The 23,798-nt window shown below is 44.0% G+C and overlaps 1 protein-coding gene and 1 long non-coding RNA gene across 5 annotated transcripts in view; one reads left to right on the forward strand and one right to left on the reverse strand.

The window, feature by feature from the left end:
* ST3GAL1 (ST3 beta-galactoside alpha-2,3-sialyltransferase 1) overlaps positions 1 to 22,861 on the reverse strand; it is a 99,741-nt gene extending 76,880 nt beyond the window's left edge. Inside the window, exon 1 of one of the 2 annotated variants that reach the window (XM_054635154.2) lies at positions 22,826 to 22,861. The gene's annotated coding sequence lies outside the window, so the exon portion shown is untranslated. Of the gene's footprint in view, positions 1 to 2,900; positions 3,149 to 22,825 lie in introns of those variants that run through there. The other variant, XM_054635138.2, reaches the window with a different exon arrangement.
* On the forward strand, positions 1,954 to 23,526 carry LOC143695581 (uncharacterized). 3 transcript variants are annotated; one of them, XR_013184956.1, is made up of 3 exons: positions 1,963 to 2,849; positions 5,898 to 6,297; positions 12,949 to 23,526. It is a non-coding gene; the product is annotated as an uncharacterized LOC143695581 (long non-coding RNA). The 3 variants fall into 3 exon arrangements; XR_013184955.1 differs by lacking the exon at positions 5,898 to 6,297 and having other exon boundaries at positions 1,954 to 2,849; XR_013184957.1 differs by lacking the exons at positions 1,963 to 2,849; positions 5,898 to 6,297 and adding an exon at positions 3,606 to 5,323.
* Positions 23,527 to 23,798: the final 272 nt, after the last annotated feature.

Below are 23,798 nucleotides of genomic sequence, written 5' to 3' on the forward strand. Positions count from 1 at the left end.
TCTCTGCTCCTTGCAAGCTTGATTGAACACAGGCTGTTAGCAAATATTTTATAGTAAATAAAAATTTTATAGTAATATTAATATAAAAGTATAAAAATTATTAGTACAAAGCTAACTGGGCTTGCACTGAAAGGTTCCACCAGAGTATCTTGGCAGAGGGGCTGGTTATTAAAAATAATTATTTCACTTAAAAGTGCTTGTAGGTGAAAACTTCACCCCCTACTTCACCAGTTCATCTATCTGCTGCTTCACATGAGACATCAATAGCCCTATGCTGCCTTCTGCAAAGTATAAAAGATACAGAATGATAGAAAATTAATTAAGTCTGCTATGAAAAAGAAAAAAGTTGAAGAAACTACATGTGGCATGTGACAGTGTTGAAACAAGACAAAAAATGCATCCTTTTCAGAGTTCTCTCAGCCAGAGCCATGAAAAGCTCCACCAGGTGGTGGGATTAACAGCACTTGAAATATGCTGGGGAGCTGAGTTTGCTCTCTCTCTTCCCTTTGCTTTTTAAAAGCAGGGTTCTGCTTCACTACACTTTTGAAAATAGGTGCAAAAGATGTTCCAAGTAAAAATTTATTTCTACTATCATTTAATGGCAGCATTTGCAACTCACTTGACATAAAAGATGCTTTTATAACTTAGAAGATGGAACTGCCATCTGCATGACCTTAATTTCCTCTCAAGCTGCTCCCAGTTTTACATAAACAAAAAAAGAAAATTGATAAGCACATACCAAGTCTTACACAAAATTATGTTTAGTTTGAAAAGTGACCTTCCTCAATTGAGAGGCCATTACCATTAGCAGGATAATCAAGTTTGGAAGAAAAACTGTAAAGAAGTGCTCAAGTTTGTTTCTGGCAGAGATGTGTGACAAATTCATACAAACAGGGCAACTCGCTGTCTCCCCTGCAGAATTAGACTGTGCACCAAGTGAGTGAGCCAAAAGAATAAGTAATACATTTTCTCCCCTCTTTTGCACTTTCAGAGACAATGCTTCTACACACTACTAAGCAAAAAGCTAAAACAAACGTGTATTAGCAGAACTGCAATTTAAAAACTTAGTGGTAACTTAAAAGCTGGTGTGGCAGAACCACAGACTGGGACTTTGATGAGGCACAGGACTGAAACCTCCTGACACAGAAATGTTACTCTATAGCAGCACCAAAACAGAGTAAACGAAGTGAGAAATCAGCAGAGGAACAGAACACCAAGCTCACCACAGACCTGTGCTGGGGCTTTGTTGTTTCCAGGACAATCAGGAAAACACATGCTATTCTCTAATAAACGAATTCATTCTTTTTATTCACATCCAACCATTCCCTCCTTTACCCCACTGGACATGTGCTCAAGCAGATTAGAAACTGTCAGGTTCCCAGATAGGTCCAGAAAGGACCCTGAGCACAGCCGTGCCCTGCAGGTAACATCCTGCCTCTGCTGAAAGCAGGAAAGGGAGCCCAGGGCCACCCCAACTTCTGACACCAGAGCAGCTCTGTCGAGGCACTGAGCACAGTGGGCAGAGCATCTCTGGCTCTGGACTGGGACAGAAAAACTGAGGAGGGCTGAACACGCTGTCCTGGGGAAGGTGCTGGCTGGCATGGGTGGCACAGGATGCTGTGGGTGTAACAAGCCAAGGGTTTCCAAGCAGATGCTTCACACAGAGCCACCCCTCCAGCTGAAGCTGTGTAAATAATGTACGGGAGAAGTGCGCTGCTAATTGAGTACCTCCCGAAATGCCAAGAGGCAGGAAGACTCCAGTTAAAGGCAACTCTTCATTTTAACTTGTGTCACTGAAGAGCACTAAAGTAAATGAACTCCTGAGGACAAGATCAAAGTAGAATAAGAGACTCTTTTTTTATATCCTTGAATCTCCTGTCCCTTTTGTACACTGAAATTTAATTTCCTTTTCAAAGAGAGGTTTTGGAGCTTATGAAAATTGACCCAAAAGATTACAAGGGCTTTGTCACTCTTCCAATCTCTCTGAAAGATCCATAATTAGGGAGGTTTTTCCTTCAACATATGTGCCCAGCAGACAAATATATAATTCAGACTTACAATTGCATGAAAGAGTTATTTCAGTATATTGGATACATACAAGCCCAACCGTTACAAAGAGTTGGAAAATCTTGTCTGCCTCAAATGAGTAAATATACATCAAGGCTTTTTTTTTTTTTTTACTGGCTTGTTTTCATTTGTGCCAAGACTACCCACAATCACACTAAGGACCTGGGATAGACGTTCGCTACGGAGATAAATATACCAAGTACAATAAAAACAAACGGCTGACCTCGAAGAGTAGTTATTTATGCTCCTCTAGAAATTCATTCTGCAAGGAGGAATGTGCGAGCGGATACCTAAGACAGCTAGTCTGCTTTTTGCCCTCTAACGGAGTAACACCGGCTTTACTCCTTCGGCACACAGCCTTACCCAGGGGCGAAGGAAAAAGCCCAGCACAGCCGGGGCGCGGGGCCGGTCCCTCCCGCAGCTCCCTGCCGGCGGCGGCGCTGGGCAGGACCGGTCCGTGGGGCAGCTGGAGGGGGGTTCCCGGCGCCGTCGCCCCCCGAGCATCGCCCGAAGGCGGCCCCTTCCCCCGGAGCCCACCCCGGTACCCGCCGCTTCCCCTCTACCTCCCTCCGGAGGGGAAATCCCAGCTGGATGGATGGGGAGAAGCCTCCCCGCTCCGGAGCGCCGGGGGATGCTGCGAGCAGCGCCGGGGCCGCCCCTGCTTCTAAATCACAGAAATATTTTTTTTTTTTTTCAAAAACCCCAACAACTCAAGAGCCGAGTGAGGAGTCAGGAGGCGGGGAGGCTCCCACCGCGCCTTCTGCAGCAGCGCGGATTCGCAGGTGAGCGGCGAGGAAGGACGGGCGGGAGGGACGGGGTCCCGCGGTACTCACGGCGGGCTGAGGGGGACCGGCGGGCGGCCGAGCCCCATGGCCGGGGGGGACGGACGGACGGGCGGACGGGCGGTCGCTGCTGTGGTGGCTGCTGCTGCCGCTGCTGCCGCCGCGCTGTCTGTGTGTCGCGCTGTGTGTCTATCCGTCTGTCTGTCCGTCTGTCTGCCGGGCCGAGCCGCTCCGGGCGCCCCGTCCCTCCCCTCGCTCCCTCCCCGGCCCTTCCTGCCCGCTCATATAGCGCGCCCTCGGCCACGTGGACGGCGCGGGGCCCCGCCGGCTCCTCCTCGGGGCCGGGCCGGGAGGGGCGAACCCCCCCTACCACCACCACCACCCCCTCATCACCTCCCCTCAGCATCCCCCGTCTACAACCCAGCACCCCCATCTCACCGTCCCATCAATCTCACTTCCCAAGCACCCCCCCATCACTGCCCCCATCGCCCCCATCTCACCCCCCCATCAACCCCATCTCACTCCCCAAGCACCCCCCCATCACTGCCCCATCTCACCCCCTCATCAACCCCATCTCACTCCCCAAGCACCCCCCCATCACTGCCCCATCTCACCCCCCTCATCAACCCCATCTCACTCCCCAAGCACCCCCCGTCCCCCATCACTGCCCCCATCTCACCCCCGTTCCCCTCCATCGCCTCCCCCGGAGCGGGGCTGTGCCCCAGGAGCTGCGATGCGAACCCAGACTCACCCCCAGCGCCCTCGGGATGAAATCCGGCTCTCGTCGGGTCCTCCCTAGAGAGTCACCCCCCAGGAATGTGTGTGTGTGTGTGTGTTCGCCAAACTGCTGTGTCTGGAACTGGGCTGCGTGACCCAAAGGTGATCGCAGCAGGGAAAGTGGGAAGAAATTTGGCGCTTCTCAGGGCAGAAAATCTATGTGGCATTGCTAATAAAAATAGTCGATATTCACAGAGTCACAGAATGGTTTAGGTTGGAAGGGACCTTAAAGATAACCTGCTTTGGACCCCCCTACTATGGACAGGACACCTTGTATTAGTCCAGGTTGCTCCATCCAGCCTGGACTTGAACACTTTGACGGATGGGTCATCTGCACCTGGTGTGGTCCTGTGTCTCACCAGCCTCACAGGAAAGAATGTCTTCCAAATATCTAATTTAGCCTACTCTCTTTCATTTTAAAGCCATTCCCCCTTGTCCTATCACTACATTCCCTCAGGAAAACAAACAAACAAACAAACAAAAACATTTCCAGTTTTCTCGCAGCCCCTGTAGATACTGAAAGGTGCTATAAGGTCTCCCCTGTGACTTCTCTTCTCTGGGCTGAACAATGCCCACCCTTAGCCTGTTTTTATAGGAGAGGTACTTCAGCCCTCTTCTTTCTGTCCAGCATCAGACATTTTTAAGGTGCCTATAAAAAACTGTAGAATTAAAAAGAAAGCAGCATCATTAAAGAATTCCCCAGGCAGATACATTAAAGTGATAAAGTGTCTGCTAAAACTATTTAACAACATAATGCTGGCTTTTTTAGTGTTGATGCGTAAAGGCTGGAGCCATGAGATGTGTAAAGACTGGGGCCATGACTAGAAGTGGGGGGATTATAGCACCTCCAAAGAAGCAAATGATCTCTGATCTTCTCTCCCCCACCCTTCTGTAGGCAAGCGAATATGCACAGTGAACATGCACAGCACATATCAGAGGGGAGAATGCATTCCTGAGCTCTGAAAAACATGTTCTGTAACACTGGACAGCCGGTGCACAACTCCCTTTGTGAAGCAGATGAGTTTACAGGTGATTAATCTACTTACTGAAACTGCCCACGTTGTTGGGTTATTAAATCCAGCACCAGGTACTTGCAGTGGAAACTGTAACGTGCTATGTAGGAGCTGTAATTCATCAATCACCACTGAGCTTGTTTCCATAGAGTTGTGTTAGTAAAAGCCTGAGTGTGGATTTAGACCAGTGTCACATCATGTACTGTGCTGTGCAGGCATTTGCATGCAGTGAGAGCACCTGTGACAGCCTGAGCTCTCTGCTCAGGGAGCATAAGCCCAAACAAGCCCTTCAAGGGACTCACCCCATCACTAAATCCTGCCTCTGCATCCTGAAGAGCAGCATAGTGTTATATCCTTTATAAACAGGGTTTGGAAGGGATTTAATCTACAGTAATGAGCAGTAAAAAAAAAAAAAAAAAAAAAAAAAAAAAAAAAAAAAAAAAAAAGCGCATTAGTCTTCTTTTACGAGGAATGTATCAATACAAGGAATTACTGTGTGGTGGAAACAGTCTATTAAAGAGCTGTTCAGTGCTTTTTCCCAGGAGCTGCTTGACACTACTGGAGGTGAGATGAGGAGCTCCAATTTGATCATCTGTTAGTGTCTCTGTTACCTTTTTGCCTTGATGCTCTCCTACTTTCAGGCAAATTGGTTGAATTTGGTGCTTCATTTGCTTCACAATAATGGTGAGTGACTGGGACTGTTTATGAAAAAATATCTCTGGGGAACAGCTCACCAGTAATAGGGCTGTGCATCAGGTTTGGGGATTTCTGACAAACATTTCTGGAGGGAGGGAAGGAGGGAGGGAGTGAAAAAGTGATGAGAAAGAAGAGTCTGAGCACTCTGCATTTCACTGCCTGTTGTACCACACCTGGTCTGTACATGAGTTCAACAGAAAGAAAAGAATGTATCTAGTAAACCAGCTGATTTATCATCATACAATTTATAATGCTTCACTAGGTTGGATCAAGGAAAGCTTAACCCAGCAGCCAAGAATGTCCTAATTATTAGCAGTTAATCAAGTTGGCACTGGCACAGGCTGCCCAGAGAAGCTGTGGCTGCCCCATCCCTGGCACTGTTCAAGGCCAGGGTGGATGGGGCTTTGAGCACCCTGGAATAGTGGAAGGTATCCCTGACCATGGCAGGGGGGTTGAAATGAGATGATCTTTAAGATCCTTTCCAACCCAAACTATTCTATGATTCTGTGACTGAAGAAAGGGAGTGAGAGATGTTTTGTTTTGTTTTTTCCTGTGTTTTCAGTCCCATCTGTGCACCATTTCTCTGGAGCACACAAGAGAGGATATGGTGCACCCCTCCAGCCACACCAACCTTGGCCACAAGTTGCAAGGAGGAGATATGGGGAAGAGCTCTGCAGTGGCTGGATTTGCTCAGAAAGGCTCCTTTCTGTAAAGCAAGGCACAAGAGGAATGTGTTTGCCCCAGAGATGCCTCAGGGAGGCATGACACAGTGACAGGGGTGCAGCATGGAGAAGATCTGCAGGTCTCTGCCAGCACCTGGCTGAGCCAACAGCAGAGAACAGGACCAAATCCACCTGAAACAGCAAGTGTGGAGCCTATTTCTCCTTTTTATATCAGTGTTACACTCACTTAATTCATTTAGATGCTCTCAGCCTCCCTGATGCACCCCAAAGAGTGTGGAGGTAACAAGTGCTCTCTGATAATGCCATTGGAATTACAGCAGGGTCCAGCCCAGCATGCTGGATCTGATCCCCTCATGCCGTAGCATTTCACTAGCAAGTGTCATTTAGATGATTTTAGGAAAGAATCCAGGATTTGTTTCACAGACAGTATTTCCTCAACAGCTCAGCGAATATAGAATAGTTTGAACTAATCATGCAAATCTTGCTTGTCATCTTATGTGGAAAACTATATCTATTCTAAAGTCTGGGCCAGGGCTTTCAACTGCTGATGGGGGATAGTTGTGCAGACTTCAAAGGAGCTGTATCAGCTTTTACCAAGTGGGGATCCAGACCTTTATTCATGTTTTAAAATTCAGAAACTGTGCCTAGGTAAAGCATTTTTCTCTATATTTTTAAATAGCCAGTTTTTTATTTTATAGCTGCTCCCTCAGTGGCAGGATTGTTTCTCAGTAGTCAATGTTTAAAGGCCCTTCAAGGCTGAAGGAATTAAAAATGAATAATTTAAACCTGGTCTATGATGCATAATTTTTAACATATGTTTTACAGGCCATGTGGAACACTTTTTGACTTGTCAGTAGATATTTTACAAACATGCTGTGCTGGAACCTTTTTTATTTAAGAGTTAGATTGGAGCCCTCCTATGCTTCAACACAGCAGCTTGCTGGAGTCTACAAGCCATAACAAGGAAACCATTATCACCAGCACTGATCAGAACAGAGGAGAAATGAAGCAATCGCAGAACTTTTTTCCTGTTACACACACTGCTAAAACAAATGTGGGCAGAACTATGGCTCTCCCATCTTAAGGAGCCTCATCCCAAGGTACAGGTAGAGGAGCTGTGATTTGTTTGTTTTAAGACTCCAAAAGGGATGGACCTTGATGGTGCTGGAGAAGGAGCCTTGAAACATGTTGTCTTTGGGTTATTTTTTGAAGGATGGCTGGAGTATTTTTTTGCCAACCTCCTGTTAAATATTGTGCTAGGAACACCATCTGAGTAATTCTTGACAGTTTTAATAGGCAAAGCTAATTGCTGGTGAATAACAACTTTTTATGAATTTCATTTCTTGTCCCCTCCTGACTGCTTGCAACAAGAAAGGGAGGAGGCATCTACCCTGCAGTCTGGGTTTCAACCTTATTGACTAGTTCCCACACTCTGCCTTGTTTTCCTGGATTGTCCAGCTTTTCATTTCTATTTTAAAGTTACTCCATATTTGTTGCTAAAAATAAATTGGTTTGGTTATTTCAAAAGCTTCTTGGGCCCAAACCCAATTTCAGGTGTTTCGCCAAGCTGTAAATTGAGGCAGTGCACTGGGGAAGCACAAGTTTGGGCTCATGTTTGCTCCCCCTTCATTAGCTCTCCCTTCAGTTCATAATCCATCATCTTTCAAACAAGCCAATTGCCATTGTGTCTAGAAGTTAAAATAGAAAATCAGCATTTGGCATGTACACAGTTGCCAAGAAGCTATTTCTCCTCGCCTATGTAAATAAATTGTCGTTCAAAAATGGTTGGCTTGCTCTAAAAGATGTGCTAAGCACTGTGCTCCCAGTGGGAGGAAAGAGGAGAGGATCCAGAAGTGTGGCCAAGCAGTGCCCCATCCCCATCTTCTCCCACTCATTCTGGTGAATGGGACTGTTCTTTGCACTGGCCAAAATGCCATTGGATAGTTCCTGTCTCAGTGAACAGGGCAGGAGGGATTATTGACCTTGCTGGTTATGACCCAGATCAGGGCCAAGCTCCACACAGGTGGTTCCCATTAAAAGTGGTAATCTATTTAATTATATTGGATAATGATTTGTATTTCTTTTATACCATACAGAACACACCTGTTGATCAGTATGACTAGATGTGAAAGAGAATAAATACTTCCAAACTTTACAGATATGAATCTAAGAAGATTGACCATGGATGGACTGTGCACAATTTATTTGTTCTGACAGGCAGAAGGGACAGCTGGTCTATGTACATATTGCAGGTGAAATATGTATACCTACCTTACCTCCACTGAAGAGGTACATCCTGTTCTGTATGTAAATATGTAAGAGTCACTGCCCTTTTTTTGTATAACTTGCAACAATAGCACTTAATACACTGTGCTAATAAACTTGATAAGGCTATTTGGTGGCTGTACACTTTGCCATGAGTGACACACAGCTTTATCATGTTTGTCTTGGTCTTCTTGCTGGCTTTTTTTTTTTGCAAACTATGCCCCACACTTCTGACAGATGTCACAGGACTGTAAGAGCCTTCCCTGTTCCAGAGTCACCTAAGAGCAAGTGGTAAGAGTGCAGGCTTAAAGCAGGCTTTTAGATCACATCCTCAGCCTCCGCACTTCACGTGGGCAGGCTCTGGCACCAAGGTGCATTAAGAGCAAAGAGAAAAGAAACAATAAACAGCATCCCTCCCTGCTTGCTCTTGGAATTCAAATGGTGAGGAGTTGCAGGGGCTCTGTGGTACTGACACACAGTCAGTGGTGTCAGCCTCTGCTTTGCAGGACCAGGGTGCAGGCCCACATCAGAGACAGCTGTGACATCAAAGGAAGATTTATTGTGAGGCTTAAACTATTGCACAGAGATGTGTTTTTACCTGCCAGCACTCATTAGTGCTGTATACAGGAGCGTTGGCTATAGGTAAAGGTTGTGATTTGGTACAATCTGCTCTCAATAAATGTCTGTGAAAGTCAGAGAAACCTTTCAGTATTGCAGCACATAAAAACACACAGTAAACACCAAAAGCTCCAAAACCTGGTTTTTTAGAAATATTCAGCAAATCTGGAGCTTCCAAAAACTCACATAAAAACCTCTCTGTGCTTTGAAATACTTCTTCGCTTTTGTACTCTTGGATAAATGCAAGTTTTGCTATAAGGACAGTATAAAGCCTGAGAGGAATAATAAACACTTATAAAAAATTTTAAAAGGCACTTATGGGATATGAAAATAGAAAAAAAAACATGACTCAGGTAGGGGTGGGATCACCATCTTTGAAAGTGTTCAAGAAACAAGTTAATATGGCACTTCATGCTATGGCTTAGTGGGCAGGGTCAAAGGTTGGACTTGACAATCCCAGAGGTTTTTTCCAACCTTCATGATTCTGTGATTCTACTTCTGTCAGGATAAAGAAAGATTAAAACAATATAAAAACAATTTGCTATAAATATTTTACTGCAGAAGGAAGAAATGGCATAAGCACCTAAAATGAGGGTAAAGGTAAGCAACTCTATGGCAAAGAGAGGCAGAACGTAAAATGAGGATAAAGGTAAGTAACTCCATGGCAAAGAGAGGCAGCCATGTGTACTTTGTGTGTTTCACAGATTGAACTTGTAGCACATTCAATCTCTCCAATATAAATGACCCTTCTTTGCAGTTCAGATGTCACCTACAGAACATCACAGAAGTAAAATAAACCTAATTTACCTTTGGCCATCTGGATCTCACAATGCCTTGAGTACCATCTATTCCCAAGCACAGACTTGAAAATATGTGCATTAAGTGATTGGGAAGTTATTAGCATAATGTAATTTTATTTCATTTCACTTGTCCCCAGGACAGTCAAGAATAAACCAGAAGGTGAAATTAGACCCAGAAAATAAATGTTGTTGATTAGGTTGAAGTGTTTATTAGGCTTCTGTTTGAGTTTCCAGCCCACAAGAAGAATGGCAAGCAAAGCCTGTTAAAGACACATTTTGACAAGAACGCAGTTTTCTGTGGCTCCAACAAAATAAATATAGCAACACAGATGAACCTTTTAAAAGTCAGGCTTATGTGCTTGTCTGATCAGCACCAGCTAACAGTTTCATCTCTCCTGAATGTCACAGAAGCACACGAGCTGTGCCACCATGCAGTTCTCAAATTCTTTTCCTCAAAGGACATCACACACATACCAGGGGCTGTACATTCTGTATTCACTTAAACACAAATAACACAAAATGACAATTGCAGGTGGACTTCATCTCCAGGGAAAATTGTGAATAAAACACTAAGGCACACCTGGCAGATGTTACTCACAAAGCCTAATTTAGTATGGATAGGCATTTATTTTGAATGGTAGTAAAACAATATAGTAACACAGGTAAGATAGAAAAGTTTGTGTGTTTTTGCTTTCTTGCCAGATATATAGGTTAAAATAACTTTTTCAGTCCATTCCAGCTACTGAGATAGGCTGGGAAGGGATAAATGGTATAAGCAGAATCCCTCCAAGGAGGGATGGTGAGTGCTTGTGCAAGGATAATTCTGAAATTCTGCTGTTAACCCACAGCTTGGAGCTCAGTGCAGGACAGGCCAGCTGAAATGCTGCAAAAGAAAAAAAAAACCCTAAAAATGTTTAGAAATTAATTTCCCAGACGTTGCCTAGAAAATACCTATGTCAAGTTATTTCTGTGTGCAAAAGCTCGTAGAATGCGTCACTAAAGCAGCACCAAGTCAGCTGCAATGCTGTTTTAGATCTGATATTAACAAATCGATGTTTAGAGAAAATCTTGTCATCACAGGTCACTTTGAGTACACTTCCCTGATGTCAGAAGAGTGAAGTTGTGTAAACCAAGGAATTTAATGTTTAGATACGAGATCTGGACAAAAGATTTCAAAGACTTGAAACTGGTCTGGTGTAAACCAGACAGGTGCTGCATTCAGAGTATAGCCTACCTCTAAGAAATAGGAATTAAAAAAAGATCTAGAAAACCAGAGAGCAATTAATCTAAGCTGAATACAGTGTGATTTCTTAGAGTAAATCTAGAAGGAAAAAGAAAATTACCATGCGGAAATAAATACAAAGTTAGATAAAACGCAAATCTGTATTTATCAGAGAGACAATAAACCAGATTCTCAGGAAAAGATTAATATAATACATTGTGTTTACCTGGACTTAAAACAGAAAGAAGATACCCAGATAATTGGCTGTTTTCCTGGGGGCAAAGGGTAGAGCCAGACTGGTGGTGCAGAGTCCGTGTGTGCTAAGCATGGTCTGTCCCAAGCACAAACACAGACTGCAGGATGAACAAATTGAAAGCCCTGAGGAGAAGGACCTGGGGTGCTCATGGATGGGAAGCTGAACATGACCCAGGAATGTGCTCTGGATGCAGCCCAGGAACCAAACATGTCCTGGGCTGCACCCAAAGCCCCATGGGCAGCAGGTGAGGGAGGGGATTCTGCCCCTCTGCTCTGCTATGCTCTGCTCTGCTCTGGTGAGGTCCCAGCTGGGCACTGCATCCAGCTCTGGAGTCCTCAACATGAAAAGGATGTGGACCTACTGGAATTCCAAATGAGGCCTTGAAGATGATCAGAGAATTAGAGCACCACTCCTATGAAGACAGGCTGAGAGAGTTGGGGTTGTTCAGCCCGAATAAGAAAAGTCAGTGAGAAGAACTTCCAGCAACTTTGGAGACACCAAGGAGCTACAAGAGAGCTGGAGAGGGACTTTTTCTAAAGTCATGTAGTGATAGGACAAAGGAAAATGGCTTTGAAATGAGACAAAGTAGATCTAGATTGTGTATTATAAAGGAATTGTTTCCTGTGAGGGTGGTGAGGCACTGGAATGTGTTGTCCAGAGAAGTTGTGGATGCCCCATCCCTGGAAATGTTCAAGTCCAGGCTGGATGGGAATCTGAGCAACCTAAAGTAGTGAGAGGTCTCCCTGCTCATGTCAGGTGGGTTGGAATTAGATGATCTTTATGGTCCCTTCCAGCCCAAACCAAACTATGGTTCTATGAAGGTGCAGACAGAGCCTTGGGTGCTTTTAGTGAAAGCAGATTCAAAATAGCTTCCTATGGATACATGGGAGCATTTCCCAATCTCCCAGGATCCCATTGGATGTACTGGTTTTTTCCTGATGTTGGGGTGCTCACCTTTACCCAGCTGATGCTCAAGACTGTGCCTGCAGCCAGGGTGCAGAAACAGCCCCTGGAGCAAGGTTCATGGCCAGTGTAGCTCAAAGTGCTGCACAGCACACCTCCATGAGGCAGGCTGCAGTGTCACCCAAGAGAATAGGCAAGCCCACCACTCAGGAAGAGAAGGTATCCAAATAAAGCACAGAACAGAACCATGGAAACATTCATATTGGAAACTCTCTCCAAGATTTGTGTAGAAGGAGTTTTACCTGGCTGAGAGATAAACTGCTGGAAAACAGTCAGCACATTTGAGGGAGCTGTCAAGATGTCCTTTAGGGCAAGGTAACTGAGTGAACCTCACCCTTAGAAATTTATAAAGCAATCTGCCTTGGGGTAAGAGCTCTTTACTTGCTTCTAGTGTAGGAGGGGAAAGATTGTGATGACTTTAAGCTGCTGGCAGGATGCAGCCCTGAAATGGGTGAATTGAGATTTGCTCAACCTTGTAAAAGGAAAGCTGAGGTGGGATCCTGTTGCTGTTGATTGATAGGGAAGTAAATGTCAGGGAAGGGAGGATGTATAGCAGATGAAGGAGAAAACAGGATCATGTGCAGGTGAAGGTATTCAGGCTGTAAATTAAAACAATGTTGGTAACCATCATATCAAAAGTCAAAAAAATGCAAGGATGAACAAATTCTCTGAAGTTTGCATATGGGGCTTGATGTATTCCTGACAAATATATTGTATGGTTTCCTGCCTTAATACATTAGACCCACACTTCCTTGTATAAAGAACAGTAGCTTCATGTTTTCACAAAATTATTTCTTGTTTTACAGCAAGGAAAATGTGCCAAGCAAGAAACAACACATGTAAAGACATGAGGACATAGCACAGTGCATGCATCACCTCCCAGCTGCCCCTGTGATGCTCTAACTCTGCTGCACAAAGGAGTCAGAGGAGCCTGCAGCAGTTCACGTGAGGCAACAGAACATGTTCTACTGAATTCTCTGAGATCTAAACTGAGCCAGCAATGCAGAGCTCAGGGCAAATATTTCTCGTTATCTCTGAAACCAGGTGCTTATGGACACCAGTACCACCTGGAGGGGGCTGAGCAACCCCTCTGACTTACATTTGTCACTTGGAGTAAGTACGAGTCTGAAGAACCATTGATTCTGGGGGCAGCAGCTCAGGTGACTTACTCTGTTTGGCTTGCAAAATTGTTCCTGCCTTTGCAGATGAAATTCTTGTGCTCACTGCCCTGACTGTGTAGAATGCAGTTATTTTTTAAAAGGATTATCTCTCTCTAAAGATGAAAGAACCGACTGTATTTCTATGTGTTTATTTATTCCCCCTGCAGAACAGAGGGGAAGACTGTTAGATATAGAAAAGTATGCAGGTTTTAAAACAAATTTAAGACAGGGACTAGCCAGACATTTTGAAGTAATCTGATCTGGTCTGATTTATGGAGCACCACAGTTTTATTCAGGTTAATAGGTTTATTCATTTAACCCACATTAAATGGAACTGGAGCTCTGATGTTTCATAAAGACATTGGAGGCTCCCAGAGATCAAGAAGCCTCCTCTTCTGCTGCTGAGCAGTGGCTTCTTTCATTCATTGTACAAAGCCCTTCATTTTGTATTTTCCTTGCATGTATCTTGCCTCAGCCTACACCTCTTAATTTCCTTGTCTGCTGTTAACAATGCCCATTGGAAACAAAACTGTCCTTACATGAAGGTCTCCTTGATATGTTAGCACTGTGATCTGCTTCTGATGAATTAAGGAGATGGAACTTCTCAGGTCTCTCACATGGATATATCTGGCCAGATGTGCACTTCTACCCAACAGACAGCTGTACAGCACTAGTCACCCTCCCCCTGGAGTCAGCTTGGAGCAATGAGCCCTTTCACAGTGAAGCTCATCTCATCCCAGAGCGAATCTTTAAACCAGACTGGATAAATGTCCCTCACAGCATTCCTGTTTCTCTCTAGCAACAGTCAAGGAACCCTGTGCTGGCTACCTCTCCTATCACAGCCTGCATTATAGACTTCTGTATTTAGGCAAGATGAGTCTGACTTTTGGACTGAGGCATTTTCCCAGGTTTGAATCATTTCCTTGGCTTCCTCCTCTGCACATCACACTGATGAGGCTTTGCAGATCTCCAGCAGATGCATGGTGTTATTGCCTATGTATGAGAGGACTCACTCTCAAGTGCTGGGGGTGCACACAGGGGCAGCTCACTGAAAAGCTGGTTAGGGAGATAGAGCTGGATTTCAATACTTATGCTGTCCACAGTCTGTGCTTGCTATTGATTGTACCTTTTTAATGAGTTGCATGTGGCTCAGATAAGAAAATGCCTTAATAATTATGGTCCCCTGGAAAAAGAGCAGATTATGTAACTATTGATCTTGATATTTTTGTTCCACAACTATTTCCCCTTTTTCTGATACTAAAAAGCATTGCTGCATCACAGGTTTCAGCTCCTTCCATCCAGTTTGGTTTCCAACATTAGCCATTCAGCTGTATATACTTGTACCAGGCACAGCCTCTAGCCCTGCCAGACAGCTGCCAGGTGTTTTACTGTTAAATAAATTCTTACATCTGTCAAGTTATAAAGCAGAAAGCAATTAATCCATTCTTGATAGCTTTTTTTTCCTCTGTCACTTTAATAAGGCATGCTAAGAATTACATACTCTCTGCAACAAATGTCAAAACATTTGTGTATCTCAGCAGGTTCCCCTTAATTTGTACAAAGTGTGTTAAGTGTTGGGGCGTTGACCATCAATCCATTGTGGCTTATTAGGTCTGAAGGAGAGAAGTGTAATGAAAATCCTTTCTCCTGCCCAGCATCTCATCTCTGTGTTAAGAAAGGCTGGTTGGAATGTTCTCACATGATAAATATGATTGATATGTTTATATATTGCCCACTTGTATGGGCTGAGGATCTTCCAGTCTTTCTGGCTGGGAGAAGTAAGGAGTTTTCCCAAGAGAATCCTGCCGTTCCTTATGGAAGTCTTCCACCACAAGCTGCAGGAGCAGCTCAGGTGAGTCCTATCCCCATCTGTCTTTCTCATCCCTCTGTTTTGCCCATTCTCTCTCCATCCCTGTGTTCTTCCCCCCAGTCACTTACTAGCTCTGATTGCAGATACTTCCAGGAAAATGAACAAATGAACTTTGTCTAAAAGGAACTTTTGGACAAGTGTTGCCATTTTTACTTAGCTCTGTGTCCCCACAGACGTTCAGGCCATCCTAGAGCCAAGTTTCAGCTGACACTTGCTCTGTCATCTGAACATCAACCTCCTCTTTACCCATAAACTGGTCTGATACAAATAATGAAAGCAAATTCATGATGTCATTTATTACTTTGTCTTATCACTTGTTCTTATCACTTCTTTTGGGACAGGAAGAATGAATTGCAGCAGAGAAGAAATTCCCCCCAGAAAAGATTTTTCTTGTTGAATTTTGCTGTACACTATTGCAGTCAGTGAGCTGAGATGAGCAGGTGAGATCACACCACTCCCCTGCAGCTCCACATTGCTCTAAAAGTGATTTGTATCCATTTAGTTTTAGTTGGTAGGAATCAACTTCAGTTAAATCAATATAATGTGGGCTTGCATTGGTTTGAGAAGGTTGACACAATGTGTTGTGCTGGTTTAAATAATCATTTTCAAGATCTTTGGAAGCTGTAGTTAAAAAACAGCACAGAAGCCAGTTTGAGAGCTCCAGATAAACGGAGTATTTTTAGTGGTGGATCATTGCAGGGGTAGTAAAGTCTAGGCAAAAGTGAAAATCTTGTGGGATAAATGTGAAAGTGTTAAAAACATGAAACAATTCACTAAGAATTCAAACCATGTCTGGCATTTTGAAACTAATCTTTACTTAGCTAATGTAATCCTGCTTTAAAAAAAATAAATGTAGTTTGTTCATTTCTTCACTTATTTTACTGCTTTTTATATCAGAAAATGTTGGTGATTGTCTGTTCACAGACAATCATACAAACAACCCTGTGACAATTGGAATAATGTTTCCTTGAGGATTAGGGGCATTTGTAGGAAGAATCATTACTTCATGTGGGAACAATCAAGCACTCTTTGGAGGCATCTTTGCTGCTTAATTTCTTTGTGCCAGTACCTTGATTTGTTTCTCAAATTTAACAAAGAAGTGTATGAAGCAACAAGAAAAAAAAAATTCTAAAATTACAATATAACCATATGCAAATATTAAGTTAAAGAAGTCTAAGCACTTAAACCAACTGTTCAGGGTATTTTCCCCTTAATGTGCTTACATAAATCACATTAGTTTTTATGAGAGGTATTTTTCAAATTTATAGACTTTTTCAGATGGATCTTCATCTCCCAAGGTAGCATATGCAGAGGCTGAGTCTGTTTCTGCAAGTTAAACTCTGTGGAATTCAAAGTTTAACTCTGACACTGGATTTGGGGATGTTATTGCATAAGCAAGTTATTCATGGACTTTTGGAAATAGCTTTTACTTTTTAGTGCTCAGTTTTAGAAAGATGAATTGTCATTTCTGAATACCCAGCATTCAAATTATGGATGTAACAAGCAATATTTGTGTGGCAATTCTAAAACTGATCTGTGCTAAGGCTTCATCCCTAACAAAATCTGAAGGGGAGAAAAAACACTGTCACTATTTGAGCAAACACAGTGCACAGAAGTGTTGCTGTTTCACTGAAATCCCCCATTTCTGGAAATAGCTTTTTTGAGGGTGTTGTGGTTTAACCCTGATAGTCAGCTCATCCCCCTATGTGGGATAGGGGAGAGAAGGGGAAGGGTAAAAGTGAGAAGATTCGTGGGTTGAGTTAAAAACAGTTTAACAGGTAAAGCAAAAACTGCATGCCCAAGCAAAGGAATTCATTCCCCACTTGAGGCAGGCAGGTGTTCAGCCATCCCTGGGAAATCTGGGATCCATCTGCCTACCTGGGAAGAAAAACACCTGCCTGAATGTACCTTTTTCCTCCTTCTTCCCCAGATTTATACACTGAGTGTGACCCCAAATGGTCTGGAATATCCCTTGGGTCAGTTGGGGTCAACTGTCCCTGCTGTGTCCCTTCCCAACTCCTTGCTCCCCCCCAGCCTCCTCACTGGTGGGGTGGGGAGCAGAAAAGCCCTGGACTCTGTGTCAGCTCTGCTCAGCAGCAATGAAAACATTGGCTTTCAGAACAAATCCAAAACACAGCAGCACCATATGAGCTGCTAAATTAACACTATCACAGGAAAAAAAATTGGCAAGGGAATATCTTACAATTTAGAAAAGTAATATTTCTAGGTTTGATGAATTATATTAACATTTATGTACTTAAATGTTTATATACTAATACTTTAATATAATGTAAATGTATTTTAATTGTATTTTAATTTATATAGACACTATTTCTAATTTTGCTAGGAACATGTACTGAATGCGCCCTGAAGGTTCAGAAACCATCCGAAACATTCCAAAATTTATTATAATATTGAATGCTATTTTAACATTGATTTGGAGATTTGGGAATGATTCACCTGGTTTGAAATTTGCATTAATGTCAGAATCAATGAGGATCTCTTGAGTGCATTTGGGAGCCATGTGGGCTGATTGGTAGCCCTGCAGGGAGTTCCCATGGAGCAGGCAGGGTTCTGTGCCTGCAGATACAGCATATTGAAGATCTAGGGAGAGGCTTCAGATGCTCAGTTAGAAGTCAAGAAGCAGAAACCAGACAAAGCACAAAGGTTCTAAGTGCCTCACACATCTGCAGCCCAAACAGATTTTGCCTTGGAGCTCTTGAATTCACCTTTAACCAACCTTTTTGTATGATTCCTTATGCAGGTGTGGGGTATTTTGGAGTTACAAATTGCCTTATACTTCCATGTACAGCTCCAGGTTCCCTGTATCCAATGAGAGACAGTGTCTGAAAAGTGAGTCTAAATACATTTGTAAGGTGAAAGTTCATCACAACAAGGCCAATGAATAAACAGCACAAAGAGGGGAGGTGTGCTGCCAGCTAAACCTGCCTTTGGGACAGAGGGTGGGTCCTGATTCCTATTTCACTCAGTGCTTAAGCATCTTTGAATGCTGGTTTTAACTCTGTCTCACCCTGGTGAGACTTAGAGACTTATCAGAAAAAGGAGAACAAAGCTTCACCAGAAGGTCAAAGTGAGCACCAAGGAGGTTTTGTCCCACCTTTGATGTTGACAGTAACCCTCACAAACACTCAGCTCCTTGCAGCTGTGAGAGGGGGCCATGAGCTGCTGCCCCTCTGCAGTGCTGAGGGATGGAGACCACCTCTGGAACAGTGCTGAGGGATGGAGACCATCTCTGGAACAGTGCTGAGGGATGGAGACCACCTCTGGAACAGGCTTCTCCAGGAGGATTGGCTGCTTGGAGCTGGGCTTTGTGATGTGTGCGAAGCCAAGAGACATCAACGAAGAGCTTAACTTCTGAACAAGCTCAAGGCCCAGTATCTGCCCTCTGAGGCAGCAACCAGGCCAATTTTTGGGCCTAGAGGATGTTAGTCCAAGCTGGGACATGAGAGCAGTGGGATGAGAGATTTTCCAGGCCAAATCCAAGCTCCACCTCTAACATCTCCTCCGTGAGGGCAGTGGGGTGTTATCCATCCCTTGATACCTTACCCCAGACTGAGAGTTCAGGCTGGCTCTGTGCCCTTCTAAAGGACTCATGCTCAGGCAGGAGCCGTGGGCTCAATGTGGGAAATGCTGCTGTACCTCCTGCAGTTCAGCAGAGATGACCACAGAGGCTCCTGCTGGCCTTACAGCCACTGTTTACGCTCTTGACCTTGATCTTAGACATCTTTTCCAACCTCGTTCTGTGATTCTCTGATATAAGAGAAATTTTTAAAATTCTGTACAAATGAAGTTATATTACCCTAAGAATAACTTAAGGATCCTATATTCACACTCAAAAGCACTGCCTCCAGCTCTGGGGCCCCCAGCAGAGGAAGAACATTGATCTGTTGGAGCAAGTCCAAAGGAGGCCACCAAAATGGTTAGAGGGATGAAGCACCTCTCCTATGGCCTACATAATGCCTGCCAGCATCTCAGCCTTCACTGACTCTGACCTTAGCTTCTCCAGCATCACACCCTTGAAAAGCCTTACAACTGCCTGCATCTGGGTTTTAATTGCTTTTCTTGCTAGCTGTAGTCTAGTTCCTACACCTTAAAAAAACAGCATTTCCATTTAGTTTCCAACTCTCATGGCTATGAAGTGGGGTGAGTTGAACGGGCCAGTGAGCACAAAAACCACACCTACCCAACTCAGTGGGTTGGTGGTGTGGACTGGTGATTGTGCACATCACACAGAGACAATGTGGACATACAGAGATAAGGGAAGAGGCATTGAGTGATTTCACAGGAAGTTTTTTATCTTTGAAGTCAAGTCTTCCGCTTCTTATTTATTTTGGGGAACAGTTTACTCTCTTTGTTTACCCAAGGAGTCAAACAGAGCTGCAACTCCCAAACTGCAGGGTTGGAAGTACGTCCTGAGTGGGGCAGTTACCTGGATTACATTTCAAAGAGGCAAAACCCACTGCTGTGTGCTAGAGAAAAGAGCAAATTCCTTTCCCATTTTAATGGCAGCTGACATCTGTACTGCCAAATGGTCTGTTCAATGAGCTTTTTAAAATAATCACCTCAGTGTAGCCCAGATCTCATCCCCTCTCCTTTTCCTTTGGCTGCCATGGAGAGGGAAGGGTTGTGCTATGCCAGAAAGGCAGCAGAATTACAGTGCACAGTAACAGCAACCAGATTCCTTCAGCTTAAATGGCATTAAAATAATTCTTTCCTTGCAAGAAAAGCAAAACAAGGAAGGCTAAGAGGAAAGTCTATGTGAAGGAGTAGGGCATGTTAACCAGCTGGGTCTGTTCTGTCTTCTGCAAAGGGACATTTCATGGGAGACAGTTCTCTTCAAAATGCAGAGGTGTGACAGAGCTGAAAGCTCAGATGCATCAGTGCCTGTCCCAGTGGGCTGGTTGTTGCATGATAGCTGTGCTGCTGTAGACTGGTTAAAACAATCTGCAAATTTATTCTAAAGTTGTTGCCTTGATGTTGCTAGAGAACTTGATATGTTGAAACCTCTCTTTTTGCAGCCTTTCCACTTTCTCATGGTTCTGCCATCTCAAGGAAAGACCTTTGAAAGTGATGCCTTAAGTTTGAGCTTTCATATTTTCCAGATTCTGTACTGCATTAGTATGGAACTCTGAACTTCATAAAAAGTCTTAGCAAGTTCTCTTCACAGTTTTGTCAGACAAAACAATCCTTTTCCAGCCCAAGAACCAAGGACACCATTTCAGATTCAGGTCCAAAAAGTATAAACAATAGCAAATTGAGGAGAGAAATCTGGGAGGATGTACCTCATAACCTGAAGCTGTAATTGGACAACTAACCCAATATGTAAATGGGCCAAAACTTATAAAAGTGTGAAACTCATGACGTGGGGTCCATCTTGGGTGTAGCCTTGGCTGGGCTCTTGTACTGCCCAACTTGTATCCTTTGAAGGCCTTTTTAATAAATACCTACTTTATTCCTTTAACACTGTCTTTTATTCCTTTAACACTGTCTAGCTTTTCTTCTAGGTAGCCTCTCAAGGCATCAAAACAGCTTGAGACACTCATTCTCCTTCTTCACAATACCCATGGATGAGCATTTTTTCAGCCTCACAAGTCTCCATGAAGAACTATCTCTGCAGCTCACAGCCCCCTCCTCTCTCTGCATCAGGTGTTGGAGACCACCTGAAGAGCTTCAGACTCAGTGGCAACAGAGAGAACATCCAAAGATATAACCCTCCACAGATAAAGAGCTCAAATACATCCATGGATTTCAGTTGTGGTTTTTAAAGTTACTTAAGAAAATGGGAGCTTTAAGATTCCCAATTTCCTAGTCAAATAAATTCCCTTTATCCCTGAGTCTTCCTTTCCCCCCGCCTTTTCTTTTTTCCCCCTAATTTTACCAAAATTTCTGCATCTACAGACAGTGCAAAATCTACCCATAAATATGTTTCCAGCCTAGTAGTCCCTGTTGTTCTGACACTGATTAGTGCTGCAAGCAGCAGGTAAGTCATCTGCCAGGAAAATTGTGCAATGAGCCCACTTCTCTTTCCTTCCCTGGGCACCACACAGCTGCAGGCAGGGTGCTTGGGTGATAACAGGGTGCTTCTGCAAACAGCCAGCTGTGAAGTGACACTTTCCTATCAGCAGAAAACTCTGCAGCTGTTCTTTAATCTCAACAGAGCAAACATTTCTGTGCCACCCTAGCAGGGAAACCATCTTTGTTATAGCACATCTGAGCAACTTTGTTCTTTTCCAGAATATGCTACAGCACATCTTGGTGTGCCTGGGGAGCTGCACCAGGCAGACAAACCTGCTGACTGAGACACCACTGGACACAGATTTATTCCTGAAGAAAAGGTTGAACAAGACAAAATCGTCATGGCAGCATAGAGGTATCCGAGGCTCCAGGGAACATGAACAAGCTGCAGGGTAAAGCCAGTCACCATCAACAGCTGAGTGGGTAATTCACAGCAAACCACAGCTTTGATTAAGTGCACCCTTTTCCCAGCCACAGAGAAATTGTTAAACCTCTTGGAAGTTCCTTGCTTGCTTCTGGTAATTACAAATTGAGCCCTTTATGGAGAGGACCAGTGAAAGATCTGTGCATCTGTGAAATGCCCTGAAGCCCTGGAAACAGAGGATGTCACAACATTCAAGGTATTTCAGAGACTTTGAGAACCTTGTCAGTGCATGGATTCCACCTGCTTTTCAAGTCTTGCCTTTTACAGTCAAGAGAATAAGGCAGAACTGTCCTTATCTCCTGTCTCTAAAGGCAGGAGCCCAGCAAAAGGAAAACATCATGCAGAGTACATGAGCAACAATAAGGCTGGGAGACACAAACTGTGTCACTGCTTTCTTCATAAAGATTAAAGGTCATCTGTGCTTGTCCCCCTCCATGCATGGAGCATGCAGGAACATGGAGACACCCAATCAAAGTCCATAGCTACTGCAGAGTCAATGTCCCTGTGTCAGTGACATCCACATTCCCTGATCACCCAGCCTTTCCTACACGTTGGCTTCCAGTCTTGCTGTGCTCCAGTGCCAGCAAACTTCAGGCACTGCAAGAACCAGCTCACACATGGGTATGGATTTAGCCTAAGATAGTCAGGGAGCCCACATCACCATAGTAACTGCATGCTGTTGCATTAATTTCAGCAAATAAATAAAGCTTGTAAGTCAAGGGGTATTTGTGCAGAGCAGTGCAGGAGCACACAAAGAAACTGCAACAGTCCTGAATGAGGCAGCCAGGCTTCCCTGGCTTCTTTATCCTGCTTTTCAGGAGGACTGATTGCCTAGCTGGAAGATTCCATCAATATGATCAGCCTGCTTTCTGTATTTGATGTGGTGTTTTCAGACATGACTTGGGTATACATCTACACAGCACAACACTGAACCATGTAGGACCAACCAGAAGTATGAAAAAGCTTCTACAGTAATGTGCACATTTTCAAAAACTGAGGTTGCTATAGAAAAACTTAGCAGGTTTGAGTATTCCCCTTCTGACTGGTGATGTTTGGTTAGGAGCTTTTAAATATTGATAAAGATTGAATGAAATGTTCTTTATGAGGAAAGCAAGAACTTAGGGCTAGGATCCTCATTTTGTTGCCAAAAGCCCACCCACTATTCTTTAAAAAATGAAACAAAAAATGCTCACCAGGGGCAAACACAGGTACGAAGTTCTGGTTCATCCGAGCTGACTGAAAGACAGCCTGGCTGGGAGGGGAGCAGCCAAGCACTCGGCTTTTTGGCCACTCTGACTGCCCAATCTCATCTGTGCCTGCAGGGTGTTGACTTCCCCTTTAGTCACATGTTTGCAGAAGAGTTATAAAAAAAGAGAATCTGACTAATCCAGGAACTCTGGAGTCAGAAGGAAGAAAAGCATTTTTATTGGGTCTGTTTGAGATTGAGTACATTTTCCCCTGGCAGCCCTCACTGTGCTCTGCTGGGCACTGATAGCTGGAAAGGCGTTGGTAACACAGAAGAGAGCAGAGCTGGCACAGCATCAGCACTGTCTCCCTAGGATCCCCCCCATCAAGGGGCTAGGAGTGGGCAAGATCCCAGGAAGGGACACAAGCAGGCCAGTTGACCCAAATTAACCACAGGAATATTCCATACCACACAAAATCAGTTCTGATATAAAAGCTAAGAAAAGGAGGACAAACAGGGTGCTTTTGTTATTTACAATATTTGCTGTCTGAAAAAACTGCCACCCATGCAGAAGTCTGGCTTCCTGGGAAGTGCCTGAACATCACTTGCTGGTGGGAAGTAGAGAATACAATTATATTTTTCCTCTTTGCTTCAGTGCATGTAAACTTTTGCTTTTGCTTTAGTAAATTGCCTTATCTCAACCTCTAAGTTTTTTTCCATCTTATTTTCCCTCTGCTGAGAAGGGTGATAGAGTGGGCACCTGGTGTTCAGCCAAAGTCAACCCACCACAACATTGAAAAGAATGGAGATGAGCAGAAGTATTGCCATAAATAATAAATATTCTGAAGATGGCAGAGGTTCCAGAGATGGGGCATCCCCAACTTCTCTGGGCAACTTGTTCCAGTGCCTTACCACCCTCACAGGGAAGAATTTCTTCATAATATCTAATTTAACCTACTCTCCTGTAATTTAAAGACATT

This window comes from Agelaius phoeniceus, chromosome 1, assembly GCF_051311805.1.
Source record: "Agelaius phoeniceus isolate bAgePho1 chromosome 1, bAgePho1.hap1, whole genome shotgun sequence".
NCBI classification, from domain to species: Eukaryota; Metazoa; Chordata; class Aves; order Passeriformes; family Icteridae; genus Agelaius; species Agelaius phoeniceus.